Source organism: Diceros bicornis, chromosome 7 (genome assembly GCF_020826845.1).
Source record: "Diceros bicornis minor isolate mBicDic1 chromosome 7, mDicBic1.mat.cur, whole genome shotgun sequence".
NCBI lineage: Eukaryota > Metazoa > Chordata > Mammalia > Perissodactyla > Rhinocerotidae > Diceros > Diceros bicornis.
Window position 1 is genome coordinate 86797017 of NC_080746.1, and position 19438 is coordinate 86816454.

The 19438-nt window shown below is 38.5% G+C and overlaps 1 protein-coding gene across 1 annotated transcript in view; it reads left to right on the plus strand.

The window, feature by feature from the left end:
* The window catches only part of DNAJC24 (DnaJ heat shock protein family (Hsp40) member C24), a 69785-nt gene that overhangs the window by 24983 nt on the left and 25364 nt on the right, over nt 1-19438 (plus strand). The window lies entirely within an intron of this gene.

Below are 19438 nucleotides of genomic sequence, written 5' to 3' on the forward strand. Positions count from 1 at the left end.
ACTTCAAATACTATACTCAATGGAAAATTTAAAGATTTTCAAGAGTAGTTTTGGTTAAATGGCATTTTCACATTGCCTTTGGACCTCAACACTTATGAAAACTGCTCCTTCTTGGTTAAGTCTTCAGTTAGAGAAATTAGTGCTATGTTTGGAAATTAGTGCTATTACTGGACTGCAGGAATGGGAGAACAAGGTTGCACAGCAAGTTTTGCTTGTAGTTTGTGGAAGCAGAATGCCCCCTGGGTTGCTATATTGTGAGGAGAGAAGAAGGGCCAGTAAGTGTAGAACATACCCTGCCACACTGGCTTCTGCCCCTCATCCTAATGTGACAGAATGGGCCTCCTCTGCATAGCTGGGTGTTGGACTCAGTGGCAGCTTTCATGTCTTCTATTCCGTGTCTTCCTCCAGTCAGTTCCTCGCTGATGTCTGTGACCACCTTAAGCCAAATGGGGTTATCAAAGTGCAAGTTCATTTCCAGGACACTTTCCAGAATAGGGGAAATACCCTGGGAGCAAAAGCACCTTTCATCCTTTGTCCTTGATTATCTGGAATTCTTGACTGTCTTGTCAACTCTTTGATGCTTCTTAAGAGTTTTTTTTAAAAAAGATTTTATCCAGGTTTTTTAGTTGTTTTCAGTGGGCAGGTTGATTTGAATAACCTAGCCCCACCACCATTGGACACAGTAAGTCCCCTTCCCCCATCCTTCCCATTCAATGGGAGGAGGTCCACTTCCCATTGAGGTACAACTCAATAACTCTTTCCTAAAGTTTTCCCTTATAGCTAGTCAAAAAAAGGCTCCCCTGTGTGTTCCATTGATATGTTGTAACCCTGTCATCCCACTGACCACATGCTGTCTTTACTGTAATTACTTATGCCTACGGCTACCTCTCAGCTAGAAGTAGAGTCTTTGAAGGCAGGGATCCTGTCTTGGTTATTTCTCTGTCCTTGGTAGCTCTAGCTTTGTGTACTTTTGTATGAAAGACTCACTACGTGCATTGGTTGAATTGCACTGGATTTTGCTGAAATAGAAAAGAAGGGTTAAGAATGGAGCTGGCTCCTGTTGTTCTGGCCTCTCTGTGTGGGTCGCAGTCCTGTTCTCCCTTTTCTGTTACTCCTTATGGGTTCATTGATGATGTTAGATAGTCCTTGACCCATGTGAACTGACGACAAAATAGAGCCACAGCATGTGAAATGATTTGACCTGTGGCAATCTTTGAGCCAATGTTTTGTCTACACCTGTCCTCCGAGGCTGTCCAGCTGTTACATTTCATTTTTAATAATTCAGCCAAGAGTGTGGAACCGTTTTCACTTTAGGTTTTCAATAGTCTGAAGACATGTTTTTGAGAACTTTAAATAGTGTTGTAGAAGAGAATATTGAGACCAAGAAGAATAAATGTATTAGTGAAAGGACAGTACCTGAAAAACAAAATATGGAGTATAAATGTATAGTTTTTGGTTTATTAAGTTAAAGAAGACTTTTCTTAGGAAAGAGGAATTAATAGTCATTAAAACTATAAGACTGAAAAAAGCTTTTACAAAGCCTCAGTTACTCATTTTAGTACATCTTTTGGTTTGGTCATGACTGCTTCATAATCACAGTGACTCTTACATACTATCTTGTACTTCAAAAAATTATCTAAAAATAGTGTGACAAATTATTCTACAATCTTAGTATTGGGCTTTTAGAAAGTCAGCATTAAAATGAGCTTCAGGAGGTACTCGACTGGAGCAGTTTACTGTTGCATAGTAAAAACACTGGAAAAGCTGGTTATTGAATCGTGTTGTTTGAGCATAATCTCAGATACATTAGGCACATTTTAGAGTTTACTCTTATAGTGAACTTTCTGCATCTAGAACTCTCTCAAACTCTGGTGACTATCTAGATGTTCCTGCCTGTTCCGTGAGTGCCATCTTACACACATACTAGAGGAGTGTGCCGTAAAAGCATCTGAAATGAATTATGTATTAAAAGATACCTGTTGGTTTGTTTTGTATTAAAATGTATGAAGGTCTTAGAAATGTAAAAGTTAAATCACTCTTGGTTTTGCCATGGTTGACTCTGATCCCTCTGGGAACTAATCTTATAATTAAATTATCGTTGAAAGATTTGTTTCTTTTCCAAGTTAAGTAAACTACCACTGAGGTCACAAAATCTGAAGAAGTTTCCTGAATATGTTTTTTCTCCCTCTTTTGCTAAGGTTGTGAAAAGACGGTAGTAAAAATTAATATTAATCAGGGCCATTCCTAATATTTTTAGGCCCAAAGAAAGGATACAAATGGGAGTCTACATACCAGATGCTTAAATATTTAAAAGTTATAAATCAAGCTAAGATAATATTAAATAAAATATGATGTTATCTTATCTTGAAAAATATACTTTCCTGGCAAGTATACTTTCCTGCTGACCTGGAAAGCCAGGATCAAATTTAGGGTCCTTGGAGTCCTTGCGTTCTGTGCTGAAACGCAGCAGGACAGAGAAAGCCACTGCTTGTCCCGCCCCTTCCCTTCCTGCCCCAAGTGGAGGCCTCCCTGTAGTCCCCCTCGCCGTAGTCCCCCTCGCCGTAGTCCACGTAGTCCACGCAGTCCACGCTTCCTCTGCCCTGAGGCTGTTTGGGCATGGAGTTCATGTGTCCTGAGCCTCTAAAAGAAGGGGGAGGGCGTGGCTGGAAAAGGGGCATAGGATCTTCACAGGCAGATCGTCTTAGCTAAAGGCTTCATGGGCTGTGCAGGAGAGAGGGGACAGAGAGCGCTCTAAAGGGGATGGGGTGTACATTAAGTGTAATGTATATATTTAGATTATTATACAGTCGATTCTTTTTATTTGCTGTAGTTGTGTTCTATAAAGTTGCCACAACACTGAATTAGCAATTCTGAACTGTTGCTCCTAGGAGAAATAAAGAGTTAAGATCCTACGGACCTCTGGTCACAACATAAACATTTTCGTTAAGTGATCAATACATAACTTGTTTTAAGTGTGTTTCTGTTTGAAGACACTTTAATATATATTGTTGCTTTATTAACATTTAAACTCAGGGCCAACAGCACTATAACTCATGCCTGAAGGAAGAAGCTTACCTAAAACATGTATTTTCCCACGTAAGACACATCACAGGCTTCTTGTCCTTAGGAACACTGGACAGCACTTCACGCACTATGCTTGGGGGCTGTTATAAACAGCAGAATTGCAACAAAAAGCACAAAATGCAAACTATGTGGCACTAAATAGACTGAAAAGAACACTTATTTACATACGGTTTGAGAGCTGAACCATGAGGCCTTGTTTGACCTCAGCCGGGGACGTGCGCCTTGGGTGACTCAAGTGTTTCAGCACTCTGTGCATATCTAAATGATGCGAAACGTCACAAGTGTTGATTTGGGGGTTACGCATAAATTTTAGCAAGTAGATGAATTTGAAAATACAGAATCTGTGATAATGAGGCTCTATTGTATTTATGTTATATTAGAGGGCTTGCTATGGCCCTCCTCTCCTGCCACAGCCCATTTTTTGAAAAATTTAAATTGTATTCAAAATATGCTCACTCACTTTGTGTCATTTGATTTTTTACAAACCACTAAGATACAGGGACAGATAATTTATTCATTAAGTGTTTATTGAGTGTCTTGTATGTGCCAGGCTGAGTGCTGCAGGTGTAGTTAGTGGTCATACGATGGACAAAGGTCCTCACTTTCATGAGTAGCTTAAAGTTTAGCAAGCATTCTTTCCATTTTTCAGGTGGGGGTCACCTAACTAGTAATAAAGCCAGAATAAGAATTCAGTTTTCATAGCTTATGGTCAGTGCTGCTCCAGTTCTCTCTTCTCTCTGTCTTGAATTCTTTCCATTAGCTTTTCCCTCTCATCCAGTGAAATGTCTTTCAGAAACATCCTCCTTTGGCCTTTCTTACTCTGGCTGGTACTTCTCTCTTCCTCAACTGCCGTCCATTTGCTTCTCAACCCCCTCTCTTTCACCACTGCCATTCTCCTAAGTGGTGCCTACCGAAGTGGCCGGTGTCCGCTACTTGCCACATTCAGTAGATTTATTGTGACATTTGCCACTGTCACAGGTCTTTCATCTGCCTTGAAACTCTTTCCTCCTTGGCTTCTATGGAGCCTGTTGCCTGATTATTTTGTAGCTCACTGCTCTAATTTCTTTTCTAGCATCTTTTCCTCTATGTGATGGAAATGTTATTGTCCTCCAGAGTTTTATGTTTGTCTTTCTTCACTCATCACCAAATCAGGGACTTTAATTGAGGCTCTAGTGCTTTTGGTGGTCTGTTAATCCCTCAATTATATGCAAAATTGTGTATCTCCCTTCCCCAGCTTTTTATCAGATTTTTAGAGGCGTTCATGACTCAGAAGAGTTGAGAAGGACTGCTCTCTATGTATTCCTGTAGCTCTGTCTGCTTCATTGGTGACTTCCAGATTCATGTCCTAGCTTCCCGCCTTTCCCTTGTCATACTCCTCTTGCCTTCGATCCTCAGTATCCCTATCGTAGTCCTCAGGATGCTGCAGAAATGCAGTAGTTTCCTTATTGCCAGGCCCCTGCCTGTCCCCTCCCCACTCCCTCCTACCATCACGTTAGAGTTTGTTGTCTTTGAAACAAAAATATGATTATGTCCCTGTCATGCAAGTAATGTGGAGTTTTAAAAAGGGAGAAGTCCACGTTTCCTAGCATACTAAAAAGCTCCTTTGTGGTCTGACTCTGGTCGTTACTTTTCCTACCCATCTGTGCTTTGACTCATCCCCAGTGTAGCGCACAGTTCTGCTAGTCATAACTCTGATATCCATCGTAGTACTTTCCTGTCTTGTATTTGCTTTTCTCTGCCTAGAATGCCTTTCCCCTCCCACTCTTCCACAATTCCACAGGCTGACTCCTATTCATCCTTTAAAACCTAGTCAAATGTGACCTTTATTAAGAAACCTCCCCTAATTCATTCTAAGTTAAAAACTTTTTCATGCTGTCATCTTTTCTTAGCACCTCATGCTTCCCATTGTATTATAATTTTACATATCTGTTCTCCCCCACTAGACTGTGGGTCCCTCAAGGGCAGGAATCCTGTTTTATTCATCATTGGGTGCTCATTGGCTAGCACAGTGTCTGACTTGTAGTGAGATGGTTAATAAGCCTTTTTTGAATGGATAAACACACTTTTGGGCTACCGATCTTGCACGTGGATTATATTTTCTCTATCTGAATCAGAAAATCTTAAAAATGTTCAAACATATTTTAAAAAGCATGTTTCAGCTGTTAACTGTTGCATAAAATGATACCTGAGTTGTTGACTGCTTCTTTCGGCAATATTCTCCCACGCATTAGGTGGCAGTGGTGTGTTGTACTTGATTTTACCTTTGTAATTGTTTTTTAGCTTTCATCGTCTTAGTGTAGTGTCAAAGTGTAAAGGACACGATTGCAGTACTTTTATACTTTTGTAACATGATCTGGTTTTAAGCTAGCAGGCATCTTACAGAAAATGAAACAAACACCAAAACAGCCGTGTCAGTCAGTGTGCCCTCTCTTGCCTACCTAAACTGTATTCAGATGCACTAGAGAATTACTACTGCACCGTCTTAACAGCACTTCCTCACCAACTGGTTAATGGCTGCTTCGTAATAACAGTGATTTGCAATAAGGAAAACCAAAAATTATCTCAGAGGATATGTGTTTTCTCAGCATCCTGAGAAGCTTACTTAGGCCTTTGTCTCAAAAATGATATATTAAGTTCATTGAATTTAACTACAGTTATTAAATGCTTTATTTTTCTTTTTTTACTCATCAGTTTCTGTCATGCTAAGGTTACTTCTCTTGTTTATTGAGTTTCATTTTAGGTGAATTTCTCTCATCATTAGGTAGTTAGAATTAAGAAGAATTGCCACCACCTCTCCAGCCTTATGCATTTCATCTCACCGTTAATTTTTGAATACTTATATGTGAAAATGTCAATGCTTTTAGTATACTTTTCATTTCCGTTGTAGTTTCCTATAGCTTATAGAGTTAAATCAATAGAAGTTACAGTTTATTTAAGGAAAATTTGTACATTTTAGGTCCACAGGAGCACTTCTGCAAATAAAAGAAATAGATGACTTGCAGAGGAAACAGTTTTAGTGTTGATTCAAATATGAGATAGGTAAAGTAAATCTGGGACCTTTCTCTTTCTCTTATCTTTACTTTCTTTTATCTCTCAGGGGTAAAGCACTTGAGGGAATTCAAAGCCAACGCACTAGTATCATTAATGTGGCAGAATGATCAATTAATAGAAGAAGAGCAGGAAAGCATTGACAGAACACATTACTTAATTAGCGTGTGGTGCCTTGATGGCCACAGAGCACAGCCCAGAGTAGCTGCAGGGGAGCAGCTGTGTAGGATCTGTACATACTTGTCAGCACCCTTGTTTAGCAGGGATCACTTTAGTTTGGCATCAGTTTCTTAAGTCTTTAATTATACTATGAAAACCATGTCTTCCCTGAACCCAGAGGGTAGGTGAAGTCAGCCAGTGCCCTGCTGCTAGTTATTGGGGAATATCGGGGGCTGAGGGTTCGTCTTGGAATTCTCTCTGTGGCTCGTGTTGAGTATGTCATTGAAGACTTGTTTGATATGATTTGGGAGTGGCGGGGAGTCTGACTTTACACTTAGATTGAATATAATGTCACCCATTGCTTAAGGTTTAAACTTTTTTCATATCTTCTGTACAAGCAGAGAAGCAGAGGTTGTGTTAGACTTGCATATGGTCAACAAAGAAAAGGCGTGTGACTGGCAAAAGGAATTGGTGCCTGCTTATGTTTTAGAGTTAGTAAATTGCACAGTTCACAGTATATTCCAGAGGTCAGTCTTAACTTTTGAAAAGGTTTGCCATGGACTGGGTTACTCGACCTCATGTCATTCTGCTTCTTCCATTTCTTCATTTCTGTGAATCTAGTCCCTACAACCTCCCTCTGAATTCTTTATTTGGAAAACATCCGTACTTCCCGTCAATATTGCACGGCAGTGTTTCCCTTCAATGTTTCCAGTCTCTTCCCTCGTGTTTTCCTTGCCCTTCCTTTTCCGTTCTCCCTCCCCTTCTCTTACAGACCCCTCTTTCTTCCCTACCCCTCTCTTTCCCTTACTCTGTCTTCTCTTCTTCCCCCTCCTTCCTCTGCCTCCTTTTTCTCTTTTACCCCTTTTTCTTGGAACTGCCACTGATCTCAGAATGAGTCTCTTAATGTGGTTTCAAAGGCAGTCAGTGTTATAGTGACATTTAGCAGAAGTTTTAAAATAATTATGTTCAGGCCAAAAGGTCTCTTAAAAATATTAATGGTGTTAAAATAATTCTTGGAGATTAGAGGCAATCATTAGCAATTCTGGCAGTCCCAAGAGATGTATGCTTCTTCATCCTGTCTGTCTGTGCACCTGCCACATTATCACCCTGAAGCCCCACTCGGAGGCTTTCTCTGGGGACCACTGGAGCATGTTATGTGTGGGATTCTGTTGTAAATACATTCATAGGACTGTTCACAATGACTTCCTTAGTAAGCTCTGTTGTTATGTTATGGAGCCAAGTTGTGAGCTCCAGGAGAGCACATTGTTTCCTTTCTGTGTACTCTTTGATGTTCTTAGCGATTCGCCAGCATTCCCAAAGGAATCTTAACTTTTATAGATACTTAAAGTCCCAGATGTGCTTTTAAAATAATTAATATGTATATGTATATGTGATATGTGCGTGTGTGTAGCCATCATTCCTGTCCAGAGTAAGCAAATCCACAGAGACAGAGGTAGATCAGCCTGGAGTAGGGGAAAGAAAAACAGAATGACTACTAATGGGTGTAGGACTTCTTTGGAGGGTGCTGAAAATGTTCTGAAATTAGGTAGTGGTGATGGTTTCACAACTCTGAATATCCTAAAACCACTGAGTTGTACCCTTTAAAAGGGTGAATCTTATACTATGTGAATTATATCTCAATAAAGCTGTTATTTAAAAAAAAAGTGAGGGTCATACCTATAAAGTTTAAAGGATTGGGAGAAAATTAAAAACACAAGTTTATATCTGAAAAACCAATAAGTTTTGAAAAGGAGAGTAGCTATGCTAACTTTGATTCTTAATAATTACACTTAACTGATTTATAATACTATGGGTCCTACTCTGTAGGATCAGCTGTAGTCACACAAATGGTATGACCCTAAAAGCAATACTTTAACGTATTATTCATTTGAATAACATTACAAGACAAGATATTTAGTCTTTCAATTTCTTCAAATATAAAACATAAAGTTTTGTTTAAGAGGTCTGTTGATTACAAGCTGCAAATAAACATAGGTAATTCAGCATTTAAAAAAACAGATGTAGAAAGATATACTTTCTTTTGATACTTTTGGGAAGGTAGATAGCGATGAACTAGGGAAAATCTATTTAGGAAAAGGGGCTGTTCTTCCTTGTCTTTTTTTTTTTTTTTTAAATCAACTTAGGAATTTCTAGTTTTCCAAAGTGGTGAAAAGTTAGGTTTTGATATGCGTAATTGTGCTGTCTGTTCTCATTGATGATCCAAGGGACAGTCTTTTTTCCCACACCGTTATACATTTGGGAGGATAACAACCATTGCCAACCACAGCGAGCAGGAGATCCAGGAGACTTGTGGGAAGACCTCCCTGGACCTGAGGAATATTAGACACAGTGGTCCTATACCTTTTGTGGCTTCCTCGTCTGTTTTCTTCCTACATGGACCTTCTGTAGAGGGCTGTTAGGGAAGTTTGTTGTGTTGCAAAATGGCAGAAGAAACTGCTCTCCCACAGCCTAGTTCTTTACCACTTGGCCAAGGGAGACCTCATTGTTTGCATCCTCTCCTTCTAGAAGCTTCAGGGGCCCAATGGTGGGGCATACTCACGCCCATGGCCTCTCTCCTTCCAACCCACTTGATTCTTGTTTTCTGGCGGGTGGTGCCAGTGGTGACACCACAGCAGAATGGGGCTGACAGGCAGAAATTCAGGCCTCCTACTTTTCTCACATGTGAAAGGAAAGTGAGGTGGCACCAGCGGATTAGGACTCCACCAGAGCTCTTCACCTGGGGAGTGTTACAGTGCGAGACCTCTTGGGTCCAGGACATATTTTGGAAGAGTTTTGAGGGGAGATTGGAAGAGAGAAGAGCATGAGAAGCTGCTGTGTGGGAGCAGTAGGTGGAAAGGCAGGCAGGGGAGGCTTAGGAAGGTTGGTGAGGGCCACTTCTGGCTATCACGGTGTTTCAAGAATAAGAGCGAAAGGATGGAGTTATTTGGAATTAAATTTTAGTGACTGAACTGTTGTTTTTTTCTTTGTCTTGTGGGAGGAGAGAAAATTAGGGATGTGATAAGCACTTTTGAGGAGAAGGTCCTTGGTTTTTATAAAATTATCAAAGGGTAAGAATCTATGAATTTTCATGAAATATTTTAATAGAGCCTATATTTAATACTTTGGTAAATTAAAAGCAGTTCTTTATCAGGAAAAATGTTGGGGAATGCTATTTTAGCTGTCAGATATTATTGTGGTCAGATTTATTAATGCCTTACTAGTCACATAATACTCTCAACTTGACCTCTTCAGTTTTATTTCACAGCCAACATCCAAAGAAATGATTTTTTATTATCTTTAGAGGTGATGAGTACCTCAAAATGTAGTGATGACTAGACTCACAAAAGCATGAGTAGTCTAAATAAAAATAACCCACAATAAACTTTTATTCAGTGTTTATATGTGTGCACGTTTTGAAGTTCCTCAGTAGTATTCTGCATTATCATCTGTTTGGTACGTGTATCTGTTTTGATATCATGGAAATTCAACATTGGTCCTTTTGGGGCTTGGCAAGATAGTACTTGAATGGGATTCCGTTCCCAGAGTTCAATAGCAAAAAGAGCAAAAACCACAATGCTACCGAACCCTCTTTTTGCAAGGATACTGATAAGATCTGCTGGTGTTATGACACATGTTCTCTTTTTGGTAGTACAGAATTGGTATGAGAAACAGTAACACTTTCCTTGCTGGACAACTAGGAGGGGCAGAGAAAGGGACATCAAGGATTTTTTTTTTAAGGATTTGGCCTTTCCCATATGTAAGTCTCACTGTGTACATCCATTTTTTCAAGTATACTATTTTGAATGTATTCCTCTTAGTAAGTATTTGTTTACTCTGTATCTCATTTCTCAGCTTGGAAAGTATTTGAAGATGACCATTAGGCTGAAGCATATCCCCATGTCATGTCTATTCATTGTGTCAGCTGAATAGAATGACGTAGTAACTGCTTGTTTACTAGGAAAGACTACGAGAGAAAAGACACCAAAGTGCAAAACCTCTGATTAAACCTGACATTTGCGCCTCCCCCCAGTGCTGACTAAAATCAGGAAGCTTCAGATTTTGTACTTTTGGGGAAAGTATTACACATACAATTTAAATAAACAAGTATTTAGGGAGGATACTCATGCAAAGAGGCACTGTGCTAATCACTGCAGAGATCCAGGTATGGTTAAGACACAGTGTTTGTATTCACTGTTCTTAGGGGAGGCTGAGTCCACAAGTAACTATAAATTCCTTGAGAATTAGGAATGCTGAAGGAGTTCAAACACATATCCCCTCTGGATAAGGATATTAAACATGGCTTCATGGAAGAGATGCATTTGAGCTGGTGGAGGATGTTCCAGTGGAGACAACAGCATGAATAAGGCATGGGAACAAAAAGGTGTGAGTGTTGAGAGGTGCTATCTGAAGGACTAGTCTAGAATGACTAGACTGACCTAGGTGGTGTATCTATAATACTTGTAATAGGTAATGCTGGAATGGTAGGTTGGGGTTCTTTTACTGGAGGACTTTACCTGTAAGGATAAAGAATATGACTGTAATTCATTATGCAATAGGTTGCCCATTCAGATTTTTGAGCTGGAGGACATGGTCAGGGTTGCAGGTGAATTTGGAAGAAGGTGGGTGGACTGGAGAGCTGTTAGAAGATGAATGCTGAAGACTAGGTAGATCTACTGTTGTTTGAGCTAGGTTTGGCATTGGGAATAGAAAGGACGTTATGTAGGTAGAATCTACAGAATTTGGTGGTTAATGGTACAAGGGAAGGGAGGTTACCCTGATATTGCAGCCTGGATTGTTAGGAAATGTACTTATTTTCCTCTCATTCATTCATTCAGCATGTGTTGAGCATGGTGATGATTTTACAGAACAAGGACTTCAACAGGAGGAGGAACTATTAGAGTCCAGATGATAAATCAGGTTTTGGACATGTTGAACTTGTAGTGCTGAGATAGCTTTTAGATGGTATTTTGAAATTTCGTTCTGGAATTCAAGAAAGTTTGAAGCCACAGACAGAAAGCTAGCATCCTGTTAATGGTACTAAATTCATCTTAATATGTAGAGAAAAAACAAAGTGCTGAACCCTCAGAGGCCACATTGGTAGATCAGATAGCAGCCTGATGATTTGGGATTTTTGTTTAATCAGATTTGCCCAGAGTCTTTTCCATAGTTGATTTTTACTTCCTATTTGCAGCCAATATTTTATAAATCAAAACAGCATAATCGCAAATGTGTAATAAAGAATTAATGTATGACCTTCCTAAGTTTTTATTCAATTTAAGATTTAAGTAGCAAGCTACTAGTAAAATAAAGCAATATTTCCTTTTAAAGAGGAATATAAAAGAGGCATTAAAGCAGGTGGACCTCTTCGTAGGTGATGTGAAATATTACCTTGTTGTGTAGTGGGCAATTTACCATAAAATTGTCTTTTGCATTTACTTTAAAGAAATACTATTTTATTCCAACTTTATGTGTTGCTTGGCCAATAGAAAAAGTCATTTGGAGCTAATGAATATATAAATTTTCGCTAAAAACTTTTAGCAATTGCTAGAATTTTCACAATGTATTGTATTATGCTCTTTTCACAACTTATATACATACTTCAATTTTTTTCCCTTCTAGTAGAAAAACACTTGTCTGTGTGAAACCTATCAGTGGACACCATTGCAGTGTTCAATAGCTGGCACCTGATACAAATTATATCCCCCTCTTAAAAAAAATTCAACAGGTTAAAATACCACTGGATGTTGTTGAGATTTCATCAGCATCTTCCTCGCTGAAGTGAGTTGGCATTTGTGCAGACAATGAAACAGAGAGTTTGGCATTTATGACTAGTGAACAGAAGGAATGGAATATCAACAAATGTCTGATGTGGACACTGTGACTTTCTTTGTGGTGTTACAGGTTTACAGCTGAGGGGTGTTACTCAGCATTTTCTTTCTTGGGTACATACTTGGAGGGATGCGTCTGTCAAGGGCGAATTTTTACGAAGCACTAATTTTCTGACTTGCAACTAATCCCGTGATTTAAGTAGTAGAGGCTAACAGTGTGCTTCTCAGACCTTAGTGTGCATAATAATTGCCTGGAGAGTCTGGTGAAACACAGATTCTGGTGTCCCCCTCTGTAGGTTCGGGAGGGGGCCATCTGCTAATGACCTCTTGAATAATGCTGATGCTGCAAATCTGAGGACCACATTTTGAGTTGCACTGGGCTGACACATTGTGACAGTCACTCCAGAATTAGTAATTTAGAAAAGCACTTGTATTTATTATATGGAGAAAATCTAAATAAAATGTTCCCTATTGGACAACCCATTGCCATAAAATCTCAGCTAGTCAGAATTAAGAGTCCATAATTAAAGCGTTAGTTATCAGTTAGTCAGTTAGGAAATGGAATACATACCAATCCTAATAAAATATTATATCATTTTCTATAGGTATGTCTTTTGTAGTATCATCAGTGATCCTATACTTTTGTATCAAGACAGTTTCTGAATCTTCTCTTTGTGCTCATTGTTCTCATCCTCAGTAAATGGCATGGGGATTTAAAGAACATAGGTCTGGGGCCCGCCCTGTGGCTTAGCGGTTAAGTGCGCGCGCTCCGCTACTGGCGGCTTGGGTTTGGATCCTGGGCGCGCACCGACGCACCGCTTCTCTGGCCATGCTGAGGTGGCGTCCCACATACAGCAACTAGAAGGATGTGCAACTATGACATACAACTATCTGCTGGGGCTTTGGGGAAAAAAAGGAGGAGGATTGGCAATAGATGTTAGCTCAGAGCCGGTCTTCCTCAGCAAAAAAGAGGAGGATTGGCATGGATGTTAGCTCAGGGCTGATCTTCCTCGGGGGGAAAAAAAAAACATTTAAAGAACATAGGTCTGTATAATTGAAAAATTCCTCCAAATGTGAGGAAGTTACATAGATCATAACATTGTGAGAATCATCTGAGAAAGGATAAAACACGAGTCTGCTAAAACTTAAAGGAGACAGACACCTTTGTTCTAATAAAGAAGCACAGAGGGACACTCAGTATTTTTAGTATCGTGACGTTATTGATGATACTTTAATTCTGAATGTACGTTAGTCCTCTGGTCAGCAATACTTAACTTTTAAAAATGTTTTCAAGTTTTTGGAGGTTGGTATATGTACTTCAGAGTAATAAAACTATATTTCCACATATTAGTCTGTAATTCAGACTTTGAACTAATTCATATTAGTCTTTTCATTAATTTTCTATGATTTTATTGTACTTTTCTCTCTATTAATATTGGAAGAAATTTCTTATTTTTCCTTTATGGCTTAGAAAGATTTGCTCAATTCCTTTAAAAAAAATTTAGACATGTCTGAAGATGTTGTTTTATTGAGATATGGTCAACATACAATGAAAAATGCACAGATCTTAAGTGTTCGGTTTGGTGAGATTTGATACCATGTAACTACCACCCCGAAGAAGATATAGAATATTTCCATTCGTCCAGAAAATTCCCTTGTGCCCCTCTCCAGTTAGTGTCCACCGTCTATTCCCACCTGGAAACCAGGTTTTAATTTCTGTCCTGTAGATTAGTTATGCCTGAATTTGTATTTTGTATCAATGTAATCGTCTAATATGTACCCTTTTGTTTTTGCTTCCTTTGCTCAATGTAGTGCTTTAGATGTTCATCTGTGTTATTGAGTGTATCATAGTTTTTTCTTTTTTATTATTAAAAAGTATTCACCTGTATGGATACACTATAATTTGTTTACCCATTCTCCTATTGATAGACATTTATGGTTCCACTTTTTGGCTGTTATGAATAAGACTGTGAGTACATTCTTTTATAAGTCTTTCTGTGGACATATGTTTTTATGTTTTATTTCTATTAGATAAAAATACAGAAGTGGAACTGTTGACCACGGAGTAGATGTATGTGTATCTTTTTTTTTTTTTCAAAGATTTTATTTATTTATTTTTTCCCCCGAAGCCCCAGTAGATAGTTGTATGTCATAGCTGCACATCCTTCTAGTTGATGTATGTGGGACGTGGCCCCAGCATGGCTGGAGAAGCGGTGCGTCGGTGCGCGCCTGGGATCCGAACCCGGGCCGCCAGCAGCGGAGTGCACGCACTTAACCGCTAAGCCACGGGGCCGGCCTTGTATGTGTGTCTTTATAAGAAATGGCAGATAGTTTCCTGCCAGCAACATGTGCGAGTTCCAGTTATTCTGTATCCTCGTCAACATTTAGCATTATCAGTCTTTTTTATTTTAGCCATTCTATTAGTGTTTAGTAGTATCTTGTGATTTTAATATACATTTTTCTGATAACTAATGAAAAAATTTGAGCACATGTTCATGTGCACGTTGTCTGTTCATCTATCTTCTTTTCAAATGTGTCTGTTCAAGTTTTTTCTGCCTGATTTTTAATTAGTCTGTCTTTTTTTTCTTTTTTTGAGTTAATTTATTTAATTAATTAATTTATTTATTTTATTGACGTCATAATAGTTTAAAACATTGTGAAATTTCAGTTGTACATTATTATTTGTCAGTCACCGTATAAATGTGCCCCTTCACCCCTTGTACCCACCCCCAACCGCTTTCTCTTCTGGTAACCACTAAACTGTTGTCTTTGTCCATGTGTTACTTTATCTTCCACATATGAGTGAAATCGTACGGTGTTTGTCTTTCTCTTTCTATCTTATTTCGCTTAACATAATACCCTCCAGGTCCATCCATGTTGTTGCAAATGGGATGATTTTGTCTTTTTTATGGCTGAGTAGTATTCCACTGTATATATATTTACCACATCTTCTTTATCCAGTCCTCAGTCAGTGGGCACTTGGGTTGCTTCTACTTCTTGGCTATAGTGAATAATGCTGCAGTGAACATAGGGGTGCATAAGTCTCTTTGAATTGTTGATTTCATGTTCTTTGGATAAATACCCAGTAGTGGCATAGCTAGATCCTAAGGTATTTCTATTTTTAATTTTTTGAGGAATCGCCATACTGTTTTCCATAGAGGCTGCACCAGTTTGCATTCCCACCAACAGTGTATGAGGGTTCCCGTTTCTCCACTTCCTCTCCAACATTTGTTATTTTTGTCTTGGTGATTATAGCCATTCTAACAGATGTAAGGTCATATCTTAGTGTAGTTTTGATTTGTATTTCCCTAATGATTAGTGGTGTTGAACATCTTTTCTTGTGCCTATTGGCATTCTGTATATCTTCTTTGGAAAACCATCTGTTCATATCCTCTGCATTTTTTGACCTAATTAGTGGGTCTTTTTATCATCAATATATAGGATTTTTTTAAATATATATTCTGGATACAAGTCCTTTGTTAGATATATATTTAGCCAGTGTTTTTTCCCCAGTCTGTGGCGTGTCTATTTATTTTCTGAATGGTGTCTTTGATGAGCAGAGAGTTTTAAAATTTGATCTTCTGTTTATGAATTTTGTGTCATTATAGTTTGTGCTTTATGTTTTCTGTCAAAGCAATCTATGCCTACCCAAGGGGCGAAGATATTCTCTTGTGTTTCCTTCTAGAAGCTTTATGTTTCTGTATTTTACATTTATGTGTATGATTCATCTTGAATTAATTTTTGTGTATGGAGTGAGATAGGGATCGAGGTTGACTTCTTTCCACATGGACCTCTGGTTGTTTCAACACCGTTTGTTATAGACTATCTTTTCCTCGCTGAATTGCCTTGGCACCTTTGTTGAAAATCTGTTGACTGTATATGTCTGGTCTATTTCTAGACGCTTTATTCTGTTCCACTGATTGATTTGTATGTATTTATGCCAGTACTACTGTCTTGATTACCTTAGCTTTATAGTAAGTCTTGAAATCAGGTAATGTACATCCTTCAGCTTTGTTGTTTTTCAAGATTCTTTGCCTATTGTAGATCCTTTGTATTTCCATATAAATATTATAATCATCTTTTCTACTTCTTCAGAGTAGCTCACTGGGATTTTGATAGGAATTGCACTAAATTTATCTATCAGTTTGGGGAGAATGGACGTGATCTTCCCATCCATGAACATATGATTTCTTTCCATTGTTTATGTCCTTGATTTCTCTCCATAGTGTTTTGTAGTTTTCAGTGTAGAAGTCTTACACATCATCCATGTGGTTTATTCCAAAGTATTTCCTTTGTTTTCTTGAGGATATTGTAAGTGATAATTTCTTAAACTTTTATTTTCCAGTTGTTGATTGCAAGATTTGCTGATTTCTTAATTTTAAGTTCTTTGCTTCCAGATGACTAAGTTTGTCCAATTCCAGCAAAATGCATTTCAGTTTAGTACTGAAAGCAAACAGAAGTCAGTTAAAATAAACACACAAACTTTGCAACATTGATTTTTGTACATACTATCCTGGTAATGAAGAGTGTCAGCATTTCCTCTATTGGATTGGTGATGTTTTCCTCAGAACTCCCTGTTGTTTGTGTGATTCAGCTGGTGTTTTTTCTAGTGTAAGGGAGTCTATGCTATCTTTTTGTGGCTGTTTGTGGCTCCTCAATTAGAGAGTGAGCCCCTGGAACACAGGATGCTTTAGGTTTTATCTGTCTGTCATTTTATCAGTGAATGAATGCAGGAGTAGTAGCTTTGGGCTCTCAACCGTGGGAAAGTTTGGCTAGTGGGGATCAAAGAAAAGAAGGACAAAGAACAAAATAAACCTGACAACTAGAGGAAAATGACTGTGGTCTCTCAGGGTGATAGCGAATGCTGGAGCCCACCTCCCGTGGGAGGGCACAGATACAGAAATAGTACGAAAAAGGTTAACATTCATTTTGGGATGGGAAAGTCTTGAAACCTACTCTTAGGGGCTTGTATTACCATGGGCAATAAAGAATCATTGCAGATTTAGAAGTTAAGAATGGGCATAATAGTGACGCCATTTTACTAATAGACCTTGTAATTGAAACATCTTAAAAAGTTGTATTATCTGTTGTATTACAGTTTTAAACCATTAGAAATATTTAAAGTGTGTAATTTTTTGTGGCTCCCAAAGTAAATGACCACATATTTGGTGGCTTAAAACAACAGAAATTTATTCTTTCACAGTTCTGAAGGCCAGAAGTCCAAAATCAGTATAACTGGGCTGAAGTCAAGGTGTTGGCTGGGCCTGCTTCCTCTAGAGGCTTTAGGGAGAGAGTCGTTTCCTTGTCTCTCCCAGCCTCCAGTGGCTGCCAGCCTTCCTTGGCTTGTGGCCTCATCACTCTAATCTTTAATGCCAGTATTTCAAATCTGTGTCTCTCTGCACGGTCTTCACATCACCTTCTCTGTGTGTCAAATCTCCCTCTGCCTCTTTCTTATAAGAACACTTTGATTGTATTTAAGGCCCACCTGGATACTTCAGGATAATCCCCCCATTTCAAGATCTTTAACTTAATCACATTTGCAAAGACCCTTTTTCCAAATAAGGTGACATTTACAGGTACCAGGGATTAGGACCTGACATCTTTGGGGCCTGTTATCAGTCTACCACAGAATGTATTATTCTTTTTTAGACTTTCATTTTGTTCTGGAACTTGCTGTCAAAACAGATTGGACTAATTTAGCTCCCAAATGATGTACTTATTTACTTGCTGTAACTACCATTTTTAATTGAACCCTGTACGATGGAATGAAATTTATTACCTTCTAGTAGCACAACAGAATAGACCCAAAAGCCTCAAATGGTGAGTTATTTATTTAAAATAGTAGTCAGGAAAATACAAAATTAGTGAAAGAGATTGAATTGTGCTTTGACTAACATAGAACTGATATATGACTCAATAAAATTTAGTGATAGCTTTTAGTTTTGGGCAGGCAGGAACTAATTCTTGGGTTTGTAGGGCTTTCTTGGTCAGGTTGGTGCATGATCAGGCCCAATCTATTTTATTCATTGTACTAAGTAGACTTTCTATAGTAGCCTATTAGAAATTACCTATCTTTTAGTCTGGACTTCTACTATATGGCTGTTAGTTTAGAATGATTTCTCTAGGGCCTTCTCAATGCTTGTGGCATATTGAGACTGAGTTTTCACATGTAAGTGTATCTTAAATGTATACTAGCAACATATCTGAGCACGTTGCATGTAATAACATTCAATCATACCAAGCTTGTTACACAAATCTTCACATGGTGTTAGAGGAATGGGTCAGCTAGAGGACTTTAATGTAGCCAACTCTATTTTGGCTTTGGGATATTACTTACTATCCCAACTTTAGGGACTGCCTAAACCTCAGTATGAGAATAACTTGTATGAGCATCATTTGATGAAAATCATGGCCCCCAAAAGATGAAACAATAAAGCTTTAGTTTCCTTTTTTCTGCAGTTAGTTATATGAGTTAGCTGAAATATTTAAATGTTGATAATAGATAGATTTGGCACAGAGAGAGAAATAGTTTGCCAGAGGTAAAATGGAAGCCTACTTCTCTTTGCCCTGTAATCTTTCTCCCAGCATGCGTGATGTTCATTAGCTCTTCTGTGCAAACAAATATCACAGTAGCTTTTGTTCTGCTAGTGAGGATCATCAGCAGTGTAGAGAAGTGCAGCATGAAAGCAACCTCACTGTCCAAGCCAGTAGTCTACACTGTGGGCGAAAACTTACATGATTTCTGAGTTCTGGATGGAGAATTGAAGGCATCTGACTTCATGTACTTGCCATACCTCACTGAGTGACTTTGGCCTTAACAACCTGGGTTATAAATGATGTGGTACTTGTAAATGTTTTGTGCTCTTTCAGTGTCTGTAAAGCGGTCAATGAAAGAATTTAAATGATTGTACCATTAATTGATGAGTATGTGAACTAAGCACATTAGTGTCATGAAATGTGAATATGATGATTTGCCTGTTCTATTGTAAAAACTTTGAAAAAAAAGAGTAAGAACTAAAGAGAAAAAACTATTCTACCAGTTCACAGTAAGTTCCCAAGGTAACTTAAAATATGTCTATGATACATTTGATAAAACGTGCAGGGTAGTTGCAGGTTGAAGATTCTGGATGAATACTATCAAGTGGTTCCTTATTTACTTGAGAGTGAAAAAATTACATGTCTGAATATCTGCTGCTGTTAGCCCCAGATTATTTAAGTGAAGTGTCTCTAAATTCAGATAACCTTTTCTCTCTTGTTTGTTGAGAGACTGCTGAAAAGCAACTGACGTATTGATTGTTTCAGAAGAACAGATAGATAAA